At 44.0% G+C, this 23658-nt stretch overlaps 1 pseudogene; it reads left to right on the top strand.

Moving 5' to 3' along the window:
- The first annotated feature begins 20493 nt into the window (after positions 1-20493).
- Positions 20494-21457, top strand: LOC128846756 (olfactory receptor 6N1-like; annotated as a pseudogene).
- The last annotated feature ends 2201 nt before the right edge of the window (positions 21458-23658 follow it).

Below are 23658 nucleotides of genomic sequence, written 5' to 3'. Positions count from 1 at the left end.
TCTACGCAGCTTCCCACAGAATACTGAGTCAAGTTCAAAGTCTCAGTCCTTTTGTTTAATGTGCTCAGTGGCCTAGGCCTGGAGCATCTGAAAGTTCTGTACTGATTAGTGTGGACAGCACCTCCAGCAATCAGTATCTTTCACTGAGTGCTATGTTTTTGTCTTGTTTTAATCTTATGTTGTTGCATCTAATTAATATGAAGTTTTAGTCCCCTCTGTGGTACTGGAGTTTTATTTGGATTTCCATAAGTGAATATTACAGATCACCTAATGCTTTGGCATGAGGACCGGGGTTGACAGCACTGCTCCCCTGGCCCAGTGGAAGTCTCCATTGCCAGGGTAAAACTCACCTGTGCAAGAGACAAAGGTACTCAGGAGTCAGTTCCTGGGTGAATTTACTCAGTGGGCTCAGACTCAAGCCCATCACAAACCTCACCATCTTCCACTCCAAGAGCAGGGCGCGCTGCTTGGCCTGCCTTCTCCAACACAAAAAATAGCCGAAAACAAATCTCCCAAAGCAAAACCCTGACAAACAAATCACTGCACAGCACACTCAGTTATCACTTCATGCACAACTGGAAGGTGCTCGGATTCGACAGGAATGAGGGTGTTATAAGAAGCTGCATGGAACGGGACTCTGTAGAATATCATATGGCATACAGCGCTGTGGATAGCTCACTCCACAACTCCCTTTGGCCTTCGATCTTATCTCCAACAGATTTTGAAAAACAATATGTGCCCCAGCTTCATCAAACTCCCAGTCTCTCAGTGGTGACCTAGTGTATCAACACATCTGAGGGATAAGCATCCCATTGATTTGCAAAATGAAACTGCCTTAACATTGCTTGAGTTGCCATTAATATTCTGCATTTGAATGTGCATTAGAAACTACAGAGAGACAAGGTGGGTGAGGCAATATCTGTTACTGGACCCACTTCTGTTGGTGAAAGAGACAAGCTTTTGAGCTTACACAGAGCTCTTCTTCAGGTCAGTTCACAAGCTCATCTCTTTCACCAACAGAAGTGGGTCCAATAAAAGATATTACCTCACCCACCTTTTTGTCTTTAATAACCTGGGACCAACATGGCTACAACTACACTGCAAACAACAAAGATGAGAGCTATCTCAATCCAGAACAGGAGTGGGAGGGGCGGAGGAGAAACAGGATGATGCTTACCTGGAACTGCAGGAAGTTTCAGACCATAAACAAGGATCTCTCATTTCTTCAGGATTTGGTAGCTACATTCAAGTTTTTCCTTCTCATTTTTCTTCAAGGTGCTGGATTCTCTTAGCATGTTCCAACTGAGTATGTGATATCTTTATGTCCCATCAGGAAGATGCAGGTTTCTTTACTCTTTCCCCTCTATTTATGAACTGCAGATACCTGCTCATAATTGTAGCTGTTACAGGAGAAAGCTAGGTCTCCCCTGATCCCACTCCTTAATGGCATTTTTAATTACTGAGTCTGGGGAGTCACAGTTTTCATGGACAGAACAAACAACAATGGCTGAAGCAGTCAGCTTCTAAAACCCACTGGAAAGAATTCTTTTTATTCCTCCTGTATAGAATAATTACCCTGGCAGACTGAAATACATTTTTTTTCATCCATTTTGAGCCAGATGCTCTATCGCTCAAGTCATATATGTAATCATTAATTTAAAGGAAAAAAGAAAACCAAAAGAATGATCTTCAGACAACACACATACAAATGAACAGTTTTCATATGCTCTGTTATTTTAAACAAAACTCTTTTCACGCTCTCACAATTATAAGCAACAATCAATAGTGGACTTTGGATCATGTGAAAGCCACATCTACTGTGTTCAGTGGAGTGAAGTGGGAGGTGAGAGAGACTCGTTCTGTTTACTAAAGAGGTTTTCCTCTGCTCAGTCTCACAAACTGCTTTAGCTTAGAGAGCACAGACAGGGCTTCTCCAGCCAAGATGACACTCAGGGTCACATACATTTAGAATAGTGGGTTATAGATCAAATAAGGGTCTATTGGTGAGAGGCAGTAGCTAAGTCGGTGAAAGAATTCTTCCATCAACCTACACAAAAACAGACTGGAAATAAAGTATAATTTTTCAATGGTGAGTTTATTAACCATTGGAATCAATTACCAAGGCTCATGGTGGATTCCCCATCACTGAAAATTCTTAAATCAAGATTGGGTGTACTTCTAAATGATCTGCTCTAGGAATTATTTTGGGGCTGGTTTCTGGCCTGTGTTTATGCAGGAGGTCAGACTACATGATCACAATGGTCCCTTCTATATAAATCCATGGTACAGCCACATCTTGAATACTGCGTGCAGATGTGGTCGCCCAATCTTAAAAAAGATATATTGGTATTGAAAAAGATTCAGAAAAGGACAACACAAATGATTGGGGTATGGAACAGCTTCCGTATGAGGAGAGATTAGTAAAACTGGGACTGTTCAGCATAGAAAAACAATGACTAAGGGGGGATATGATTGAGGTCTATAAAATCATGACTGGTGTGGAGAAAGTAAATAGGGAAGTGTTATTTACTCCTTCTCATAACACAAGAACTAGGGGTCACCAAATGAAATTAATAGGCAGCAGCTTTAAAACAAACAAAAGGAAGTATTTCTTCACAGTCAATCTGTGGGACTCTTTGCCAAAGGATGTTATTAAGGCTAAGACAGGATTCAAAAAGGAGCTAGATAAATTCATGGAGGATAAGTCCATCAATGGCTAGTAGCCAGGATGGGCAGGGATGGTGTCCCTAGCCTCTGTTTTTCAGAAGCTGGGAGTGGGTGACAGGGAATGGATCACTTGATGATTACCTGTTGAGTTCATTCCCTCTGGGGCACCTGGCATTGTTCACTGTCAGAAGACAGGATACTGGGCTAGATGGACCTCTGGTCTGACCCAGTATGGTCGTTCTTATGTTATGTTCCTTCTGGCATTACAATCTACAAATGTAGAGTAAATCTACATTTACTCCTTTGACTTGACTTGTGTAACAGAGAGGTTTTGACCCTTCTTTCTGCAGTGTCAGTCAAGATACAAGGCATCTGATTCCGATCTCAAGGGGTTGTTTGATGAAATGGAGAGTCTGAACATTTAAATACAATAAAGCAAACAAATTTTATTTTAAACACAAAAAAAAATATCATGAGTTCCACAAGTTATTATTAACTATTTTTGAAAGCTGCCAGACCTATGAGTTTCAGACGTCTCTTGATGGTTCATGGGAAGATTTGTGTTTATACTAGTTACAGTTTTAAAAAACAAATGGGACATAGGGCTTTCCATAGCAGGCAGGTGCCCAACTCACCTAGACCTTGGGTGGGGTTTACAGAAGTGCCTCTCCGATCCTTTAGGCCCCTCATCCCCTTCGGAAATCTGGCCCATAAACTGTAGCGATCCTCAGACCCACCCCCTGGGATTTATCCCCATCCCCTGGTAACTCTCTGACCTGCCGGCCAGCCCCCAGGGACCCACCCCGGCCTAGGGGACCCCAGACCTGGGTCACCCCATTTGTGGCTCCCTGGACAATACAGGTGCCAGGATCTCACCTGCCGGGGGCAGGGCGAGGAGGGCTTGGATCCCCAAAGCAGGATGGTGACGATGATACAAACAGGATGCCAGGGTTAATGCAAATGTGGGGATAATGAATAAAGCCACCAGGATGGTAATGACACACTCCAGCTGGTAGGTGTCATTGCAATAGAGATTTATTATTTGCGTAGATTCACAGAAAAAGTTATCAATTTCATTGCGGCCACAGAAGAAGGAGAAACTGAGGCAGGGAGAGGCGAGAAATGTCTCCATCGATCGGTGAAGGAGTCTATAGCCTATTTACACATCTCAAATTTTTGCACTTTGTCATTGGATCACCTTTTCTTTGTCACTTATTAGAAACAAGGTCTGCTGTACAGTGGAAGTGGACAGGACAGATTCAAAATTACCCAGGTTAATTCCCTTGCTTTTTAAGAACCTAAGAATGGCCACACTGGGTCGGACCAATGGTCCTTCTAGCCCAGTATCCTCTCTCTGACAATGGCCAGTGTCAGATGCTTCAGAGGGAATCAACAGAACAAGGCAATTATCGAGTGATCCATTCCCCGTCCTCCAGTCCCAACTTCTGGCAGTCAGAGGTGTAGTGACACCCTGAGCATGGGGCTGCATACCGGACCATATTGGCTAAGCCTTACTTTCCAGTCTTGACAAGTCATTTAGTCTCTCTGTGCCTTAGGTTCCCATTTGTAAAATGGACTTTGCTACCTCATAAGCATGTTTTGTGGATAAATACGTTAATATCTGATTTGCTCAAATACTACATTAGTAGGTGGAGCTGGTCAAAAAAACAATTTTTTTCATAACAAAAAAAAAAAATCTTTGTTCCAAATTTTGCAGGAGGAAAACTTCTGTTTTCTCACAGCAAGTTTTGATTCAAAATGAAATTTTTGAACATGCAATTTCATTTCCGTTTTTGTGTTTCAAAATCAGAAATGAAATGACATCTTAACTTGACACAAAATGAAATTTACCAAATGATTTCAAAATGCTGGTCTAAAATTAAAATGTCATTCCAAAACAGGAATAGCAGCAAAAGTTTTTATTGGAACTGGCATTTTCCCTGGGATAATGTTGGGGGGTTTTTTTTAGAAAAAAAAAATAATTTTTTTAAGCTAGGAAATTTTCCAAAGGAATTTTTTGGCTAGCTCTAGTCACAAGTACCTAGATAGGATCAGGGTGGTCTCTAGCTCCAGCCATTTACCTAGTCTTTGGGAAAGGAGAGCTCTAACACCTGAGCCAGAGCAGGTAAGTCTGACACAAGGTAGAAAGGTAAAGAGCACTTCCAAGGGGAAGGACCTTCCCCTTCATCATTCAAATATATAAAAGTTCACTTGCTGCATGTGCAGATATGGAAGGAGAGGTGATTTTGTTAGAAAATTCCATACAATAATATCAATGTAAAAGACAAAACAAGCATTAAAACGAGTTGACTCCTTTAAACTCATGCTTGATTCCATTTTCTCTTTCTTTCTTACTAATTTTCACTTTGTCCTGTCCCTGTAAATCTATGGGGGATGGTTTGATATTCTCAGTTGCTTGAGGGACTTGAAACCCCAATTTCACACTAGAAATTAATGGGAGTGGAGATTGGGATTTACATGAGAGCACAGGTAGTGTGGTGCTCAAGTGACATTTCACTATTATTTATTAGTGTGCCTATCACCATAACATCTAGACTCACCACATGGCTAAAAATGTAAGAATCAGTATTTCAGATAATCCTCCCTGACAGATCAAAATCCTCTTTGATGGCATTTTAAAATAACTCTAGAATATAAGAATGGAGAAATAATTATGGTGAATGTCTATTACTTTCTCAGGATATTCTGAGCTGACCTACTATTTACTTAACCCTTTCCTATTCTTCTGATGTACACTAAATGCTATATCCGCTATTTGTCTCACTGGTGTTTTCCTATTATGAAAATACGTGTATATCAATATTTTCAAACAATCTCTGCTATGATTTGGAAGATTCTCAAATGTAAGACATGGTGATAACAGAATGGCCGCAGAGAATAAAGGAAGAGAAAGGGGCGGCTATACTGCAGAGGGGCTACTGGATTTCATTAGAGGTTCCATTATGAATGTCGGCTGCTTATATGGTGTCATGCCTGCAGAGTTTAAGATTTGAGGACTCAGCGGATGATAGAATATGCTGAATTTTGATGGGCGCTTCATTCGTGCTGTCTTAGGCCTTCTTGTACTTGGTCTCCTGCATTCAGCTTTCTTGGGGTTTGTCTATAATGCAATTAAACCTGTGTCAGCTGACTTGGGCTCAGCAAACATTTCTGTTCAGTCAATTCACACAGGGCGTTGTTAAGAACAAAGCTTTGGAGACACAAAAGTATCCATAATGGTGATGGGTTGAAGTGAGATCTTATTAACAAGTTTTGGAACCAAATTGTCCTGATTCAAAAATTTGGAATTGGATAAAGAACAACCATCTCCCACATGTATTTATACCTGCTCCTGTATTTTCACTCCATGCATCTGATGAAGTGGGTTCTAACCCACAAAAGCTTATGCCCAAATAAATGTGTTAGTCTCTACGGTGCCACAAGGACTCCTCGTTATTTTCACATGGGTTTGTAATCAGAAATAAGTGGATGGTGTTATTGTTACCCTCAAAAAAAAAAACAGTTTAATTCAGGTCAAAATAGGACAGTTGTCATCTGAAAGAAAACTTACTGATAGAAATGCCAACTTCTGGGAATCAGATATGGACAATATATGGTGATGCACAAACGCAGTGTTACATAGACTATAACAGAATATTTACATTCATTGATATGTGTGCACACAGATCTATGCATGCATGTATATTGTACCTCTGCACAAATCACTGTCCTCTTCTGCCTGGTTTTACAGGCAAAATTATGTGTCTCTCTTGCTTTCCTTGGTATGTTGAAAACTGGGAAGTGGGCAGCTAGGCTAGGATGGAGATGGGCCAAGGCAGAAAAGGAAAGGATCCTTCTGGCTCAAACGTGCCAAGGGCAGAAGGTGAAGAGAGGACAGAACCTTAAAGTACAAGAGGAATTTTGCATAAATAGGCCCAATAGGGCAGGGTGCAGGCAGTGAGGCAGATTACAAGAACCAAACCAAGAGAATGGTGTCCATGGTCTTAGAGCAAGGCAAGGACCTTGACCTGTCAAAAAAGTGAACGCAGATGGTGGGGAGCTGAGCCTAAAGTGTAACCCAAGCCAGCCCTAGACAGGAGGCCTGGATCCCTTTGTAAACTAGCAGCTTAGACAGTAACACCTGCAAAATGTAGGTAGGGGAGGTATGGCACGCAGTGAGGATGAATGGTTTGAGCTGTGTGCCACCAGTGATTTAGTGAGGACAATGACAGAGCTAAGAAGCAAGGAATTGCCACCACAAATTATCTCTGGCCTGGGTCATCACCAGCACATGGGAGCTGAGCAATGGGGCCCAGGGCAGGGTATTTGTTAGAACCCCATAGCATGTCTCTTCATCTCAATCACTGCTACATTTCTTAACTAGACACACATTTCATCCCATGCTGGTCACTAGTGTCAAACACATAATTTTGTTCCCAGTTATCCCCTGAACCAAGTGCTGCTTCTCCACCACCATGGTGAGTGATGTGATCCAGCTAACTGCAGCCAGGGGCCTCTCTCAGCTCTCATGCCTCTGGTTTCCAAGATGTAAAAGACAGATGGAGTGGATCAAAACAAGAAATAGACCCAATTTTTTTTTGTATTCATTTGCTTCCTCCCTCCCTCTGTGAAATCAATGGCCTGCTAAACCCAGGGTTTTGAGTTCAATCCTTGAGGGGGCCATTCCGTGTGACAGTCGTTTGTGTTTCTCCTTGATGCAAAGCCACACCCTTTTTGGATTTTAATTCCCTGTAAGCCATATCGCCAGTCGCCCCTCCCTCCATCAGAGAAGACAATCATTTCGTGCTTTTTTTCAGCCCAGATGCCATAGCACTGGGATCATGGAGCCCGCTCAGATCACCGTGACAATTATGAGCACTGTAAACATCACGTGCATTATCCTGGAGTATATGCAGAACCAGAACCTGCCAAAGCAAAACCAGGCGAGGAGGCGACGGCAGCGCGGTGACGAGAGTGATGAGGACATAGACATGGACATAGACTTCTCACAAAGTATGGGCCCCTGCATTGTGCACATCATAGTGTTAATAGGGCAGGTTCATGCTGTGGAATGCTGATTTTGGGCCTGGGAAACAAGCACAGACTGGTGGGACTGCATAGTGTTGCAGGTCTGGGATGATTCCCAGTGGCTGCGAAACTTTTGCATGCGTAAGGGCACTTTCATGGAACTTTGTGACTTGCTTTCCCTTGCCCTGAAATGCCAGAATACCAAGATGAGAGCAGCCCTCACAGTTGAGAAACAAGTGGCGATAGCCCCGTGGAAGCTTGCAACGCCAGACAGCTACCGGTCAGTCGGGCATCAATATGCAGTGGGCAAATCTACTGTGGGAGCTGCTGTGATCCAAGTAGCCAATGCAATCAAAGAACTGCTAATATCAAGGGTAGTGACTCTGGGAAATGTGCAGGTGATAGTGGATGGCTTTGCTGAAATGGGATTCCCTAACTGTAGTGGGGCGATAGACAGAACCCATATCCCTATCTTGGCACTGGAGCACCAAGCCAGTGAGTACATAAACCTAAAGGAGTACTTTTCAATGCTGCTTCAAGCATTGGTGGATCACAAGGGACGTTTCAGCAACAATAACGTGGGATGGCCGGGAAAGGTACATGACGCTCGTGTCTTCAGGAACTCTGGTCTGTTTCAAAAGCTGCAGGAAGGGACTTTCTTCCCAGACCAGAAAATAACTGTTGGGGATTTTGAAATGCCTATAGTTATCCTTGGAGACCCAGCCTACCCCTTAATGCCATGGTTCATGAATCCATACACAGGCAGCCTGGACAGCAGTCAGGAACTGTTCAGCTATAGGCTGAGCAAGTGCAGAATGGTGGTAGAATGTGCATTTGGACGTTTAAAAGCGCGCTGGTGCAGTTTACTGACTTGGATAGACCTCAGCGAAACCAATATTCCCATTGTTATTACTGCTTGCTGTGCGCTCCACAATATCTGTGAGAGTAAGGGGGCACATTTATGGCAGGGTGGGAGGTTAAGGCACATTGCCTGGCCGCACACCAGGGCGGTTAGAAGAGTATAGGAGGGTGCGGTGCGCATCAGAGAAGCTTTGAAAACCAGTTTCATGACTGGCTAGGCTACGGTGTGAAAGTTCTGTTTGTTTCTCTTTGATGACCCCCCGCCCGCCCGGTGCACTCTACTTCCCTGTAAGCTAGCCACACTCCCCTCCCCCCTTTGATCACCGCTTGCAGAGGCAATAAAGTCATTGTTGCTTCACATTCATGCATTCTTTATTAATTAATCACACAAATAGGGAGATAATTGCCAAGGTAGCCCGGGAGGGGTAGGGGAGGCAGGAAGCACTGGGTGGGGTGGGGGAGGAGGGAAGGACAAGGCCACACTGCATTTCAAAACTTATTGAACGCCATCCTTCTGTTGCTTGGGCAATCCTCTGGGGTGGAGTGGCTGGGTGGCCGGAGGGCCCCCCCCCCACCGCATTCTTGGGTGTCTGGGTGAGGAGGCAATGGAACTTGGGGAGGAGGGCTGGTTGGTTACATAGGGGCTGTAGCAGCGGTCTGTGCTCCTGCTGCCTTTTCTGCAGCTCAACCGAATGCTGGAGCATATGAGTTTGATCTTCCAGGAGCCTGAGAATCAACTCTTGCCTTCTGTCAGCAAGCTGACGCCACCTATCATCTTCAGCCCGCCACTTACTCTCTTCAGCCTGAAAACTCTCCTCACGTTCATAGTGTGCTTTCCTGCACTCTGACATTGTCTGCCTCCATGCATTCTACTGTGCTTTGTCAGTGTGGGAGGACAGCAGGAGCTCAGAGAACATTTCATCCTGAGTGTGTTTTTTTCACTTTCTAATTTTCGCTAGTCTCCTCGAAGGAGAAACATCTGCACCTGGTGGAGGAAAAGGGAGAATGGTAGTTAAAAAGACATTTTAGAGAACAATGGGTACACTCTTGCACGTTAAACCTTGCTGTTCACATTACACAGCACATGTGCTTCCGTTACAAGGTTGCATTTTGCCTCTTGTATTGAGGGCCTGCCGGTTTAGTGTGAGAGATCACTCACACTTCACCCCTCCCCCCACCACATGGGTGACATCGGGGAACATTTCTGTTCAGCCACAGCCAAACAGCTGAGCAGGAATAAGCACCTCTGAATGTCCCCTTAATAAAAGCACCCTATTTTAACCAGGTGACCATGAATGATATCTCTCTCCTGAGGATAACACAGCGAGATAAAGAACGGACGTTGTTTGAATGCCAGCAAACACAAGGACCATATGCTGCCATGCTTTGTTATGCATCAATTCCAGACTACGTGCTACTGGCCTGGCGTGGTAAAATGTCCTACCATGCCAGACGGAATAAGGCCGTCCTCCCCAGAAACCTTTTGCAAAGGCTTTGGGAGTACATCCAGGAGAGCTTTATGGAGATGTCCCTGGAGGATTTCTGCTCCATCCCCATACATGTTAACAGACTTTTCCAGTAGCTGTACTGGCCGCGAATGCCAGGGCAAATTAATCACTAAACATGCTTGCTTTTAAACCATGTGTAATATTTACAAAGATACACTCACCAGAGGTCCTTTCTCCGCCTTCAGGGTCTGGGAGCACACCTTGGGTGGGTCCAGGGGTTATTGGCTCCAGGTCCAGGGTGAAAAACATATCTTGGCTGTTGGGGAAACTGGTTTCAATGCTTCCTTGCGGTGAGGTATCTTCCTTGTCCCCAAAACCCGCTTCCGTGTTGCGTGATTCTCCATTGACGGAGTCAAAGCACAGGGTTGGGGTAGTGGTGGCTGCATGGAATGCAACTCATCACAGAAGCAGCATGTTTGGGGCTCTGATCCGGAGCGGTCGTTTGCCTCTCTGTTTTTTTTGTAGACTTGCCTTAGCTCTTTAATTGTCATGTGGCACTGCTTTGTGTCCCTGTTATGGCCTCTGTCCTTCATGCCCTTTGAGACTTTTTCTAATGTTTTGGCATTTTGTTTACTGGAACGGAGTTCAGCTAGCATGGATTCATCTCCCCATATGGCGAGCAGATCCCGTACCTCCCATTCGGTCCATGCTGGAGCTCTTTTGCGATCCTGGGACTCCATCATGGTCACCTCTGCTGATGAGATCTGCACTCACCTGCACCTTGCCACACTGGCCAAACAGGAAATGAGATTCAAAAGTTTGCTGGCCTTTTCCTGTCTACCTGGCCAGTGCATCTGAGTTGAGAGCACTGTCCAGAGCAGTCACAATGGAGCACTCTGGGATAGCTCCCGGAGGCCAATACCGTCGAATTGCGTCCACATTACCCCAAATTCGACCCGGCAAGGCCGATTTCAGCGCAAAATCAAACACTGACAAATAAGAGAGCACAACACTGTATGATTTCTAGAGCTGATATAGGGCAATTTGTTCAGCAGAGTGATGTAAGCTTTGTTATGATTGCATCATCCATGACTTCTAGGAATAACAGGATGCAATTCATATCATGTATGACGCAATACCAGCTTCAGATTGCATCATTCATTGTTTTGCCTAAAAAGCAAGTACTGTCCAAACCCAGTCATAGATTTATTCGTAGATCCAGTCAAAGATGTATTTTAGTCATTTCTGGTTTAAATTGAGATCCCTTCCCTTTATAACTAGGGGAGGGAGGGTTAGGTTAAAATGAACTCGACACACAAATAAGTAAAAATATTATCTGCACAAAAGTGTTTTCCCTGAGGAGATGGAGAGAAAATCAAAGAACCACATACTTACTAGTCACATTGCCCTATGTATTGCTAGAAGCTGCTCATATGAAAGCTCGGAAGGATTAGATTTTTTCAGTAAGCTTCGGTGATCATCGATTTCACTGTACACATGAGCCGGCAAAAAAAAAAAAAAAAAAAAAACACATTTCCATCAACAAAGTTTACAGACTGACAAAGTAAGAAAAATGCTGTTTGAGAACATATTAGAATGTGATTTAAGAATATTGACTTTGTGTATTTTGAAATATGATGGTGACAATTTGTGTTTTAATGATTATAAAGCTTTAATTTCATGAATCTCAGTGTCTGTCATTAAGTAATCGTTTGACACCCCTAGTCTTTCTCACACACACACAAACCCCATAATTTTGGGGAAGAGTGAAAATTTAAATCAATACAAATAAAAAATATAATGCTTAAATACAAACATTGATATTATCCATTGAAATTATTTAAAAAAATCAAAATGTAATTCTGCCCAGCCTAGTCATATACCATGGTGATGGGTGTGGTATAGGTGGAAGAATAGAATGGAATAGAACAAAAAAATTGTGTACAGGTTGCATCAGGACATGCTCCTGCCATCCCATATCTTGAAAGCATGGAAATCAGAAAGTAAGGGAAAAAGCACCCCCCCCACACACACACACACCCTGACATCACTAGCTACATTCACATAGCAGCAAAAGCTCGCAGTAGGGTGATGTGTTTTACCCCCAGCATTGCAGGCAATCTCCAACTGACACTAAAGTTCAATATACACCCCAGCTTTGTCACATGTGCACTCCAACACAACACTCCCATGGTGACCTCAGCCACATTAAGGAAGCACGACTTCAAATTGCATGGAGCACGTGACTGGTGTGCTGATTTGTTGATACAAGAGGACCTGAGGTCACCATTGTAATTCAGTGAGCTGGCCCTGTGGGGTGTGGGGGAACCAGGAGGGCTGGGGGCAGAGTGGTGAAGGAAAAGAAGGGGGTCAGGGAGCTGGTGCAGCAGGGTTGTGGATCCATGGGGGCTGGGGAAGGGATAGAGGTAGTGAGGGGGTTGGGTTTATTTGGACAGGATGTCCTCGTAGTAGGAGAAATTAAATCTAATCCTACAGTCAAAGTGTCAAATGTCTGGTTAACACAAAGGAATCTACTGGGTTGGAAATGGCATAGATTTAAGCACAGCTGGTAACATCAGCTTTCTGGGTCATTTCTTCTCTGCTAGAGGAGTCGGGGGGGAGGGGGAGTGAGATACTCCCTCGGGGAAAAACAAACAAACCTTGAAAGCAACAATTTAGTTCTTTTATTAGCAACATTCCCACACTTCAAATGATAAAAAACCCAAAATTCCTTCTTTACCCAAAACTCCTTTTACAGTTTCTCTTTAATTTACACACCAATAGTAGACAGCCCATCACCATTATTTCCACTGTCAAAATAAATCTGTAGTACATCCTTAGTGATCACAATGGTATCACACCTGAGAGCAGGCATACAAGATGGTTTTAACAACATGCAGTGTATACAGCACATAGCAACTTCTGCAGTGCAGGTTGCTTGCCAAACGACCATCAGAGGAAAGTGGGAAGAGGTAACACTACAGACTAGATCGCATCAGAGTAAATGGTGACGAAAGAACTTTTGTTTCTAAAGATTTTTCCATTGCTCCACAAAGTGAGGAATGTGATCGAGCAATTTCTAAATGAAGATATTGAGGAATTCTGTTCTAGCATTAATAAGGAAACCAGAGGCAGCCAGTCTAGTTAGTCCTAGGCTACCACACTATAAGAAATGGGCCTTTATACGGAATAATGACCAACGGGGACACAAGAGCATCAAGGATTGGAAAGAGGCCGCTAAAGCATCCACTATAGATAACCTCTAGAAGAGAGCAGAGGATAGAAACAAGGCAGTAGACTGTCAGGCTGTGTAATCAACACTAGGAGGCAGAAGACTGGAAGAAATGAGGAAGGGTCAGGAATATTGACCAATAGATTTCAGAACAGGACAAAGTAATGTGGAGAGGTCAGTGATGCGGCAAGATGTCCAATAGAGGGCAGCATATTCTAAGCAGGAGAAATGGGCAACTATTTTCTGAAATGCCCACAAGATGGCAGCAGATACAGAGTTTTTATTATTTATTATAGGGGCATGTGACGGGGTGAACTCACCCTGGCCTGGACAGGAAAAGGTTAACTCCTCCTTGTGGGCTAAGGAAGCCCTGCCCCCACATCCTTACTGGGCATGCCCCAAGTGTAGTACCAGTATAAGAGTGAGCAGCTCAGCTCAGTCTGGGCTGACCACCGGAGAGAAAGGACGTCTGTTACAGGCTCCAGATTCAGAGCAGTGGCAGCCCCTGACTACAGAAGCTAGAGGCACTGAGACCCTGGCAAATGCCCTGATATCTGTGGACACCCCCGGGACTTCAGAGCCACCTGGAACAGCCCAGGCAGAGGAACCCCGTAACCCCGAAGCCGCCTATACCACAGACATAGAAGTCACGGTAGGAAGCAGCGCACGGGAGGGAGTAGCCATAATCCCAAGTGTAGTCAGCGTGTTGCAGCTGAATCCACGCTGACTCAGTGACGAACTCACTCGCTGCTGCCAGGGCCCAGCTCCCCCTACTCTGGCCACCACCCACCTCCCAGGTTGTGACCTATTGCCCTGCGAACCAGGGTAACCCTATTGTCTCCAGCCACTAGGCCTCCTTGCCCTGAGAATCAGGGTAACCTGCCTTGAGGTAAAGGACAGCTTGAAGGATGGGGTGAACTCATCTCACACTGGACGGGTACCCCATCATAGGCCAGTACCTTATAACAGACCATCACCTTGGACAGGTATCTCTGAAAAATTTAAACTAATGTTTTGCTATGTGAAGTATACTCCCCTGTGGGATTTTTTCTTCGTGTTATAAGGAACCAATAAGTCACATTGTGCAATGTGGACAAAAAAGCTTTGGAGACACAAAGTTAGTCAGCTGTGAGATAGACTGAAGTCCGAACCTTATGAAAATGTTCAAACAACATCACCATAAAAACAAACAAATGAAAACAAACCCTAAAATGTGTTAGGAATTTTCCCAATCTATTTTGCAATCAAACTATATATAAATAAATGAATAAATAAAAAATAAAGTGGTTTGTTACCCAAAGGCTGAAACAATAATTTTATTTGGGTTCATATGAGAACTTTGATAAAAGAAATAAGAACTTGATACATGTATACCAACCTCTGGAAAGCAGGTGTATAGAGAATTGTGTAATGCAGAAACAGAATGGATCTATAGACAATATCAAAATAATTTAAGGAACTGTGGGAGTGGACTGCCCTCTAGTGAATGGAGCTAGACCTGTTCTGCTACTCAAGTATTTCAGAACTCAGATACTCAGACAAAGCATAGACCAGTATCTGGTCTATGCTTTGTCTGAGTATCTGAGTTCTGGAGCAGAATGACCCCAGATTTACCTATTCAGTTTCCATAGGAACATAGGAATTGCCAGACTAAATCAGACACTAGGTTCATCTAGGTCAGTATCCTGTCAGACAGTGGCCAGACCCAGATGTGTAAGAGGAAGGTGGAAGAACCCCACAGGAGGTGGATGTGGGATAACCTGCCCTGCCCCCCATATAGCTCTCACCTTGAGCTCTAACACTTGGAGATTAGCTTAAACCCTGAAGCAGACGGTTTAACATCCCCTCCAGAATTCTGGTTGCCATTCATTACGAGAACTCTGGACATGACTGATATCCATGTAAATATCCAACCTATGACATTCCAACTTGTGATGCCTTGCAGCGTAGTAATGAGCATGATGTGCCCACTGGTTAGTTACCTTGGAACAAACCCGCAGCAGTGACTTACAGCTGCTTTTCACCACCTCCAATATTTCCACTTAGGACGCCAGTTTGAATACTTCGTCCTGTGCCATATCTAGAGTCAGTAAGACCAGGGATAGGGGAGATTAGTCAGGTGGCCTACAGATGTCCAGGTTCCATTTTGTAACCAGGGAGGGGCTCAGAAGAGCTGAATATAAAAGGACCCATTGATAAAAAACCCTTTCCAACTACCATCCCTACAATCTCTCTGGCCCTATTACAGTTAGATTTTAGAACTCCTCATGAAGCTTGGGATGAACATTGGCCACAGCAAAGATCATAACACCTAAGAAGTTTACTTTAAAATAGGGTTTCACCAAAAATTCAGCCCTGTGCATAACCCTAGTAGTCCAGCATTCTCAGTCCTGGGGCATTTCCTTTCCCGTTTCAAATGATTTATTTCTGCTCCTTCAGGAGAGGCAGGAATCTCTCAGAAATGAGAATCCAATACACAGAATGGTCAGGCAAGTCACAGGGCACGTCCCAGGAACAACACTGGAACCATAGAGAAGCTATTTCAGTAGCTATCAGGATACAGCCCAGAGGGCTGTTGCATCAAAAATACATGAACAGTTAATTCATGATGCAAAAGCATGAGAGAGAAGCACAGCGACACGCGTCAGAGAGGTCACACAGAAGTACCCTGCCTTGCTCAGCTCCCACCAGCTGGTGATGACCCAGCTTTTATCCTTAGTGTCCTGGACTGAAATTATTGTGTGGGGAAAGGTCCTTGCACCCTAGTCCTGCTCCTGCCATATGGGCTGAGATCCCTGAGAGGAGGATTCCCAGCCTGTTTGTGGCCACGTCTGTTCCAGAACTGGTGTATATAGTGTAAAAATAAACAACTTCACTAGGAAATTACCCAAACTCCCCATCACTGGATTCTCCTCCAGTGAGAAACCAACCTACACAACGTTGAGTTCTGCCCCTGCTCAGTGGAAGAGTCAGAGTATTGCTAAAGATATATTTGTAATTAACAACAAATTTCCTTGGGAGAAATATTTCCATTGGGGGTGGGTGAGTGTGAGTGTGAGATTTCCTTCCAGCCAAATCTCTTGTTTGCAAACTATGGATGAAATTTACTTTACATTCAGTTTCCAGTGCATTTGTGAAACTGCTCGGCTTCAACGCCCAATGCAGCAGACCTGACTCAGCTTAGCCATTGTTACCCTGGGAGTGGTTCCAACGACAGCAGTTGGACACCTGACATGAGACAAGATTACTGAGCAGAGTCACTCTCTGTAGGGCCATGCACTCCATGGGTGCGGCATTACAGTTCAGCCATGCACAGCAATGACCTCAGACAGCAGGGAGCAGACAGATGATTCTTCTGGGCATGGGAGGCTGGTTGCATCAGGACAGTTGTTTGTATTGTCTGCACAGAAAACTCAGCATTAACTCCCCAGGCTCAGCCCCTTTGGAGGTGGAATCAGGGGAAATGCAGCCTGCCGTGGAGAAGGATACAAATATGAGGTGACCTCTGGACTGTTTAAACAGAGGGGGAAGAGCATGTTCTAACATAGATGACAGCAGCTGTTTGTCCCTTCAGGTAGATGCACATGTCTTTGCTGAGAAGATCCAGTTTCTATCAAATGATGACATCCAAGAACTTCCGTGGTGGAAACAGACACCAGGCTGCCAAACGCTGAGAAAGAAGAGTTCATTGCTTGAAGCTTCAGCCATCCTCTGGTTACAGGTGAACCCCCTCTTCCTGACTGCATTTCTATACCACCTTCCAAACTGAGGCATGAAGGTGCTTTGTGAATATTTCATGCAGCCTCATTGTAGCAAGTTATAGATATTGCAGAGGGGTGAAGATTGAGATTTTCAAAGCCACCTAGCAACTGGGTGTCCTGTTTTCCTATTCAGGAGAGTATTAATGTTTAGGTCCCATAGATAATTTGACAACCTAAATGATTTCTTTGTATTGATCTGCACCAAAAAGTGTTACAAAGTCACCTAAGCCAGGTCAACGTTTTCCAGGTAACAGCCTGACAGAGGCTGAAGTACCAAAATAGTCGGTTCTGGAACAAATTGGAATGTTGGGTTTCTCTATCACTTGAGAGAACATGGTAATGCAGTAATTGCCAGACTAGATCAGACCCAAGGGCAATACTGTCCAGTGTCTTTCTCCAAGAGTTGTCAGCACTAGATGTTTCACAGGCAAATTTAAGTACACTGCAGCAGCAGTTGTGGGGTAATCTCCCCCCCACACACACACGTCATGTTGGTCTATAATAGTTAGACATTGGCTGAACCCCCAGAACACGAGGTTTAATATCCATTCCAAAACTATTGTTGCCATTAATCATGGTAACTCTGGGTATTTATATGGCCAGCAGGAATATCTAATCTATTCTGGAATCTAGTTAAGCCCTTCATCTCAATGACTTCCCTGAGCAATGAATATGATGCTTCCAGTCTTGGTGCAGGAATGCGGTTGCCAACCTCAGGACAGACAATTAAAACCCAGGGCACAACCTATTATTGGTTGTGAGTTCTCAGCTTAGATTGCACCAAGCCACTGCCCAGAGTGTAAACGTGTTAGGCACTTAAGCAGTCTTGACAGAGTCACCGACAGTCCAGCAGAGAAACGGGACAATAATTTATTGATAAGTCCGATCTTTACTGTTGAAGCTAGAGAGGCTTTGCAACCATTTGTAAAATTAGTGCCTCGGCTACTGATAGGATTATGGTTAATGATTTATGGGGCCTTTTACATTTGGATTCTCATATTACAAAAAAACCCCAAAAAAACAAAAAAAAAAACCCTTTGGTTTTCAAATATGCAAATCCCAGGATATTTTTAAAGGAAAACAGGACTATTTTAATTCCAAAGGTTCAGGATCCTGAAAAGTTAGCTAAACTCTCTTCTTGGAGATCTTTAACTATAGGATTTGTATGGATTAGATAATACTATTTTAGCTAAATGATTCACTAGTGCAGTTAAAATGTGTCATAGACAAAGGTTTTCTCTCCGGTCCTGGATGTGAAGAGAACGTATCCATTCTGGACAACTTGATTAAGGGAGTTAAGCAGAATGGAGATGAAATTGCTGTTGTGCCCATTGATTTGGCAAACGCATTTGATTCAATGCGGTGGGCTTGGCAGAATCAGTGGGGAAAGAAGACCCTGTTGAGCTTGATTCTAGTGTGACACTGAAGAGACATGATAGATATAGAATAAGTGGGAGGCATCCAGGCTGCCGATAAAATACCACTACCGTTATAAGTTTTTTCACTTACCTGGTGAGGCACTTTCCCTGCTGATTCTGCCAAGCTCATTCCCTTGGCTGTGGTTTCGCTAGATTGTACGTAGGAACAGTGGGAATCTCATTCACCCATTCATGCGCATCACTAATTAGATAATGAGGCATTTGGCTACATTTGTGCAGGTGTTCGGATATACACACATACACAATGTACATGCACACACACACACAATTATGATTCATATATCCATTTAATATATTATAGGTCATCGAGGCCTGGTATGATAGATGCGTGCCTGACATGAATGTGTGTGTTGCAAGTTAGCAACCAAAGCAAGGACTTAAGATCAAGGACTATTAGAACTCTATGTGCAAAAAAAAAACCAAACCAAAACAAAAACAAAAAACACACAATCTTATGCTCCAAGAAAAATACAGAAAATCATCAGAAAAGGAAATAACACCAGCTGAACTGATATAAGTTTTTATAAGAATTGGAGGAAATGGCACGCCTTGGATCATGGCAGCACACCCAGGATTGTCGCTTTGAAATTGTGTGCCTAGTAAACAAAGGCAAAGAACCAATGATGCGACAGAATGGACTATAAATGGGTGCCTATGATTTCTGAAAAAAATCAACCTTTTATTGATCCAGAGCCCCGTGTGGATATAGATGTGGTGCTCAGCACCCACCAATTTTTCCCCGTGAGTGCTCCAGCCCTGGAGCACCCACGGAGTCAGCGCTTATGGATTATTAAACCTAGGTAATATGTATTTATTAAAATGTTTATACCAATCTATATATTTCAAAGGACAGGTAAAATAGTAGCCATTAGAAACAATAGCACAAACAACTAACGTCTCATAAAATTTAAGATATGGAGAAACTAAAGAGACATAATGAGGAATAGTAGGATGCACAGAATGGGTTTCTGGGATCACTACTTATCACTAAATAGGGCCGGCATATCAGCGGTGGCATACAATGCAAGCCTACAATGATTTTCCTTAAAATGCTTGCTTTTTCCCATTCCCACAGGCTTCATTACCCTCGCTTTGTTTACCACATGACCCAATTATGCCTCCAAAGATCTTCTTAATTTCCTCTTCCAGCTCAGAGTAGTATTCCATCTTATCCCTGTGGACTACCTCCAAAGTACCAGCCTTGTCTTCCCGATGGACTGTGGCATCCACTACAGCAACTATACTGGTCTTCTACAGCAATTACATCTGGCTTCTGTACATTTTTTCTTTATTTCAAGGGTGTGTCTCTACTAATGCCCTCCATCCTAATTTACTGGCTTTGTCAATCAAAGCTTTCAATATTCTATTGTGTCTTCCAATATGGTCCTCTGTAGTCTTAAAGCATTGACCAGATATATTTGGGACTGTTTCCCTAACCTTACCGCACCATTCACACAATGCATTAACCTTCACTCTTCCTTTAGTGAATGTCTCCCGGTGGGGTGTAGAGTCACTCATCTGCAGTGTTGTGATAAAGGACGACTTGGCCAAAGAAGGGTGCTTTAAAAATGAATGACTAATATTCTTAAAATAACTAAACACCCACCCCCTGACACTTCAAATTCCTCCACCTAGTAAATGTTACATCCATCTATGATTTGGGATTAGGTGTAGCAGCACTGTACACTAAAATCTTATTCACCAGATTCTCTCTGGCATATATCAAGAATAACTAACCATTCATCCCTTGATACATTATGCCACCTCCACTTTTGAATTAACATATTGGGATTTGTACACTACATTTTGTCATCGCTAATCCCCCATCTCTAACTCTAGCATAAACTCTGGCATGGATACCAGTGTTCTGTTCTCAGACTGAGACTCCTGGCACTTTGCTCTGAAGTCTACATTTAGCCTTAACATTTCAGCCTCTAACCAGCAGAAGGGGATTTTCTGAATATTTATGAAATTAATTCACGAGACATGGTTAACTTAACTCTGTGTTCTTCCAATTCAATGGCAGTTTTTTTTAGTTGTTCCCAGAGACTCAATCAATGGCTGACACAGACTGGAGAAATCAAACAGTCATCACGGAATTCACCCTCCTGGGATTTGGGGATCTCCCTGACCTGCACATTCTTCTCTTCCTGCTCTTCCTAGTAATCTACATTGCGACCATGGCTGGAAACATCCTCATTGTGGTGCTTGTTGTGGCTGATCAGCACCTTCACATCCCCATGTACATCTTCCTGGGGAGCTTCTCCTGCTTGGAGACCTGCTACACCTCCACCATCCTGCCCAGGGTGCTAGCCAGTTTCCTGACTGGAGACAGAACCATCTCAGTCAGTGGCTGCCTTACACAACTGTATGTCTCTGGTTCTCTGGCACGTACGGAATGTTATCTCCTAGCGGCGATGTCTTATGATCGGTATTTAGCGATATGTAAACCCCTGCACTATTCAGCTCTGATGAATACTAGGGTTTGCCTCCAATTGGTTGCTGGTTCATGGTTCAATGGTTTTTTGGCTATTACCATCTTTGTCTTATTTATATCACAGTTAATATTCTGTGGCCCAAATAAAATTGACCATTTTTATTGTGAATCCACCCCATTGATAAAACTCTCCTGCGGAGACACATACTTGATCATATTGCTGGATTTCATACTAGCCTGTGTATTCACCCTGCCTCCATTCCTACTAACCCTGATGTCCTACATCTGCATTATCGCCACCATCCTGAGAATCCCTTCCACCACAGGGAGGCAGAAGGCCTTTTCCACCTGCTCTTCCCACCTCACTGTGGTGACCATTTTCTATGGAACCATAATCATTGTGTACATGCTACTGAAACACGATACACTGAGAGACCTGAACAAAGTGTTCTCTCTTTGTTACACAGTCCTGACTCCCCTGGTAAATCCCCTCATCTACAGCCTGAGAAACAGAGGTCAAGGAAGCCTTGAGCAAAGCAGTCAGTAAATATGTTATTTTCACAAATATAGGCAGAGACTCCTAGATAATAACTTAGCCTGAGGTTTTCCAAGCTGCCTGGGTGATTTAAACAATCAGCCTCCAATAAAACTAAGTTGAAAACCTCCATTGAAAAATCTCACTTGGTGCTGTCCATTTAAGTGGAAAGACCTGGGAGTAGGAGGCCGTAACCATGTTCCCATCATGGAGTTTTTAACTGGGCATCAGGTGGAGTGGAGATACAATTTTAACCAATTTTTTATATAATTGGTTAAATATAATATATTATTTTTATATTAAAAAAGCCATATTGACCAAAATAAATGTTTGGACAATAAAAATACTAACTCTTGGTGCAGCATAGATGGGGACGTAAACCTGGGAAATCTGCCACCCCGGAAATTGTGCTTATTGCCATCATAGCCCTCTGCAAACCAACCACCTTCTTTGCTCGCACACAGGCTGGGCACAAATGGCCAGGCCCCAGTGGTGACCTCTGGACACTTCCCCAGGAACATCTTCACAGCTCTTATCTGGGCTATGCCTGGCTGGGACCAACTCCAGCAAAGCAGCAGCCCCAGGCTCACCGAGCTGAGGGAGGCGGGAAGGTTGGGCAAACGAATAGGTGGATTCACAAGCCAGGGGCACTAGGACTGTCCAGACCCAGCTGGGAGTTTGCCAGGACACACAGAACTGAGGCTGTACCTGGGGTCGGGTCTGTCAAACAGTGGTCGATGAAAGACCCAGCCTGTGGTCCTGCAGGGCACCAGCTGCTCTACTGCTGCCAACGGCACAGAGCCGTTTAAAGAGAGGGAACCTGTTACAATGAGCATCCCCAAAACTGACTGCGACAAGGGCATGTCCTGAGGGGGTCGTTTTCAGGGAACAGTGTCTTGTCTGCCCCAGGTGCCTTAGACAGCTCTGCTCCATGCAGGGCTCTCTCCTCAGAGAGAGGCGACTTATGGCCAGAGGAAGTGGCTACCACCTACCAACAGGCAGAACCCTGTGATGCCAGACATGGCAGTGCTGGCTCAGTGACTGGGAGCACATCAGCTCCAGGAGGAGGGGAGCTGGGTACCGGTGAGAATGGGAAGGCTTCAGCACTTCAGGAAAGATTTTCCAAGGGACCTAATGGTAGTTAGGTACCCAAATCCCTTAGGAATGGGAGTAGGGCACTGAACTCCCATAAACGCCCTCTGAGAATCTCAGCCTGGAGAGCCACTGGGCGTCTGTCATGGTAGGTTCAGTCTCTGCATTTCCATTGGAAGGTAGGCAGGACTAGAGGCAGAAGATTGAAATCCCGGGTCAGAGTCAGTATCAGGGTCAAGAGTCAAGCCAAGGGTCAGAGCCGGAGACAGAATCAGGAATCAGGCCAAGGGTCAACCTGGTATCAGGGCTGTGGCTGGGATTCCAAGTACTGAGAGCTCAGGAACAGAGAAGCACGGCAGGTGTGGCAGCTAGCTAGGGATCTGCATTGTTGCATGGACGCTTGGGTTTTGCGACGTAGCAGACTCGCTTCCCAAGTCTGTGACTGCCAGGCACTGTACTTTGTATCTTGCTCGTGACTTAATCTCCTACCCTTCCTGGTATTCTTAAAGAATTGCAAAAGAGCTGATTTTATTGGGCCCCATTTCCCTTGTATTCTTGATAGATGTTGCAAAGAAAAAAATGTTACTTTAAGGCCACTGAGTTGCTATAGAAAACCTCATTTCATTGGTATAGTCTTTACACTCCCGAAGGATTGGCTCTATCATTTCCCGGGCTTGGCATGTTACGCATAAGCCATCTTTATGCTTGTTAATTAGAAATAAATGACTATATAATCCACAATGCCCCGCTTAGAGCCACTTCGCTCTTCCTCTCAGGGCCTTGGATTATATCAAGCTTTTCAACTGTTGGACTCACTTCTTGGCATTTTTCCCTTTCATTGCATTTACCCACAGTTCTTACCATTCTTTCCTTTGCTCACCTTTTGATTAGGTGTTTAAATTCCAGTTTGCTTAAAGGGATCCCTAGGTCAACTCATTCATGATTAATAGCATTTTTTGCCTGCCTGCACCAGGATCCAGGCTATTACAATGGTTATGGAGTTGTTCCACTGATAAGCACCTGCAGGCTAACAACCTATCAGCAGCTTTAATTATAATGTTCATTTTCCATTTCCTTCCCTGTTTGAGGCCTACAATTGATTACATCAATCATTAATGTAAAGAATCTGTTTCTATAAGTATGTCATCTCCTTTCACC

Source organism: Malaclemys terrapin, chromosome 12 (genome assembly GCF_027887155.1).
Source record: "Malaclemys terrapin pileata isolate rMalTer1 chromosome 12, rMalTer1.hap1, whole genome shotgun sequence".
Lineage (NCBI taxonomy): Eukaryota > Metazoa > Chordata > Testudines > Emydidae > Malaclemys > Malaclemys terrapin.
Note: the sequence above shows the minus strand (reverse complement) of the source record. Positions and strands in the feature narration are given on the sequence as shown.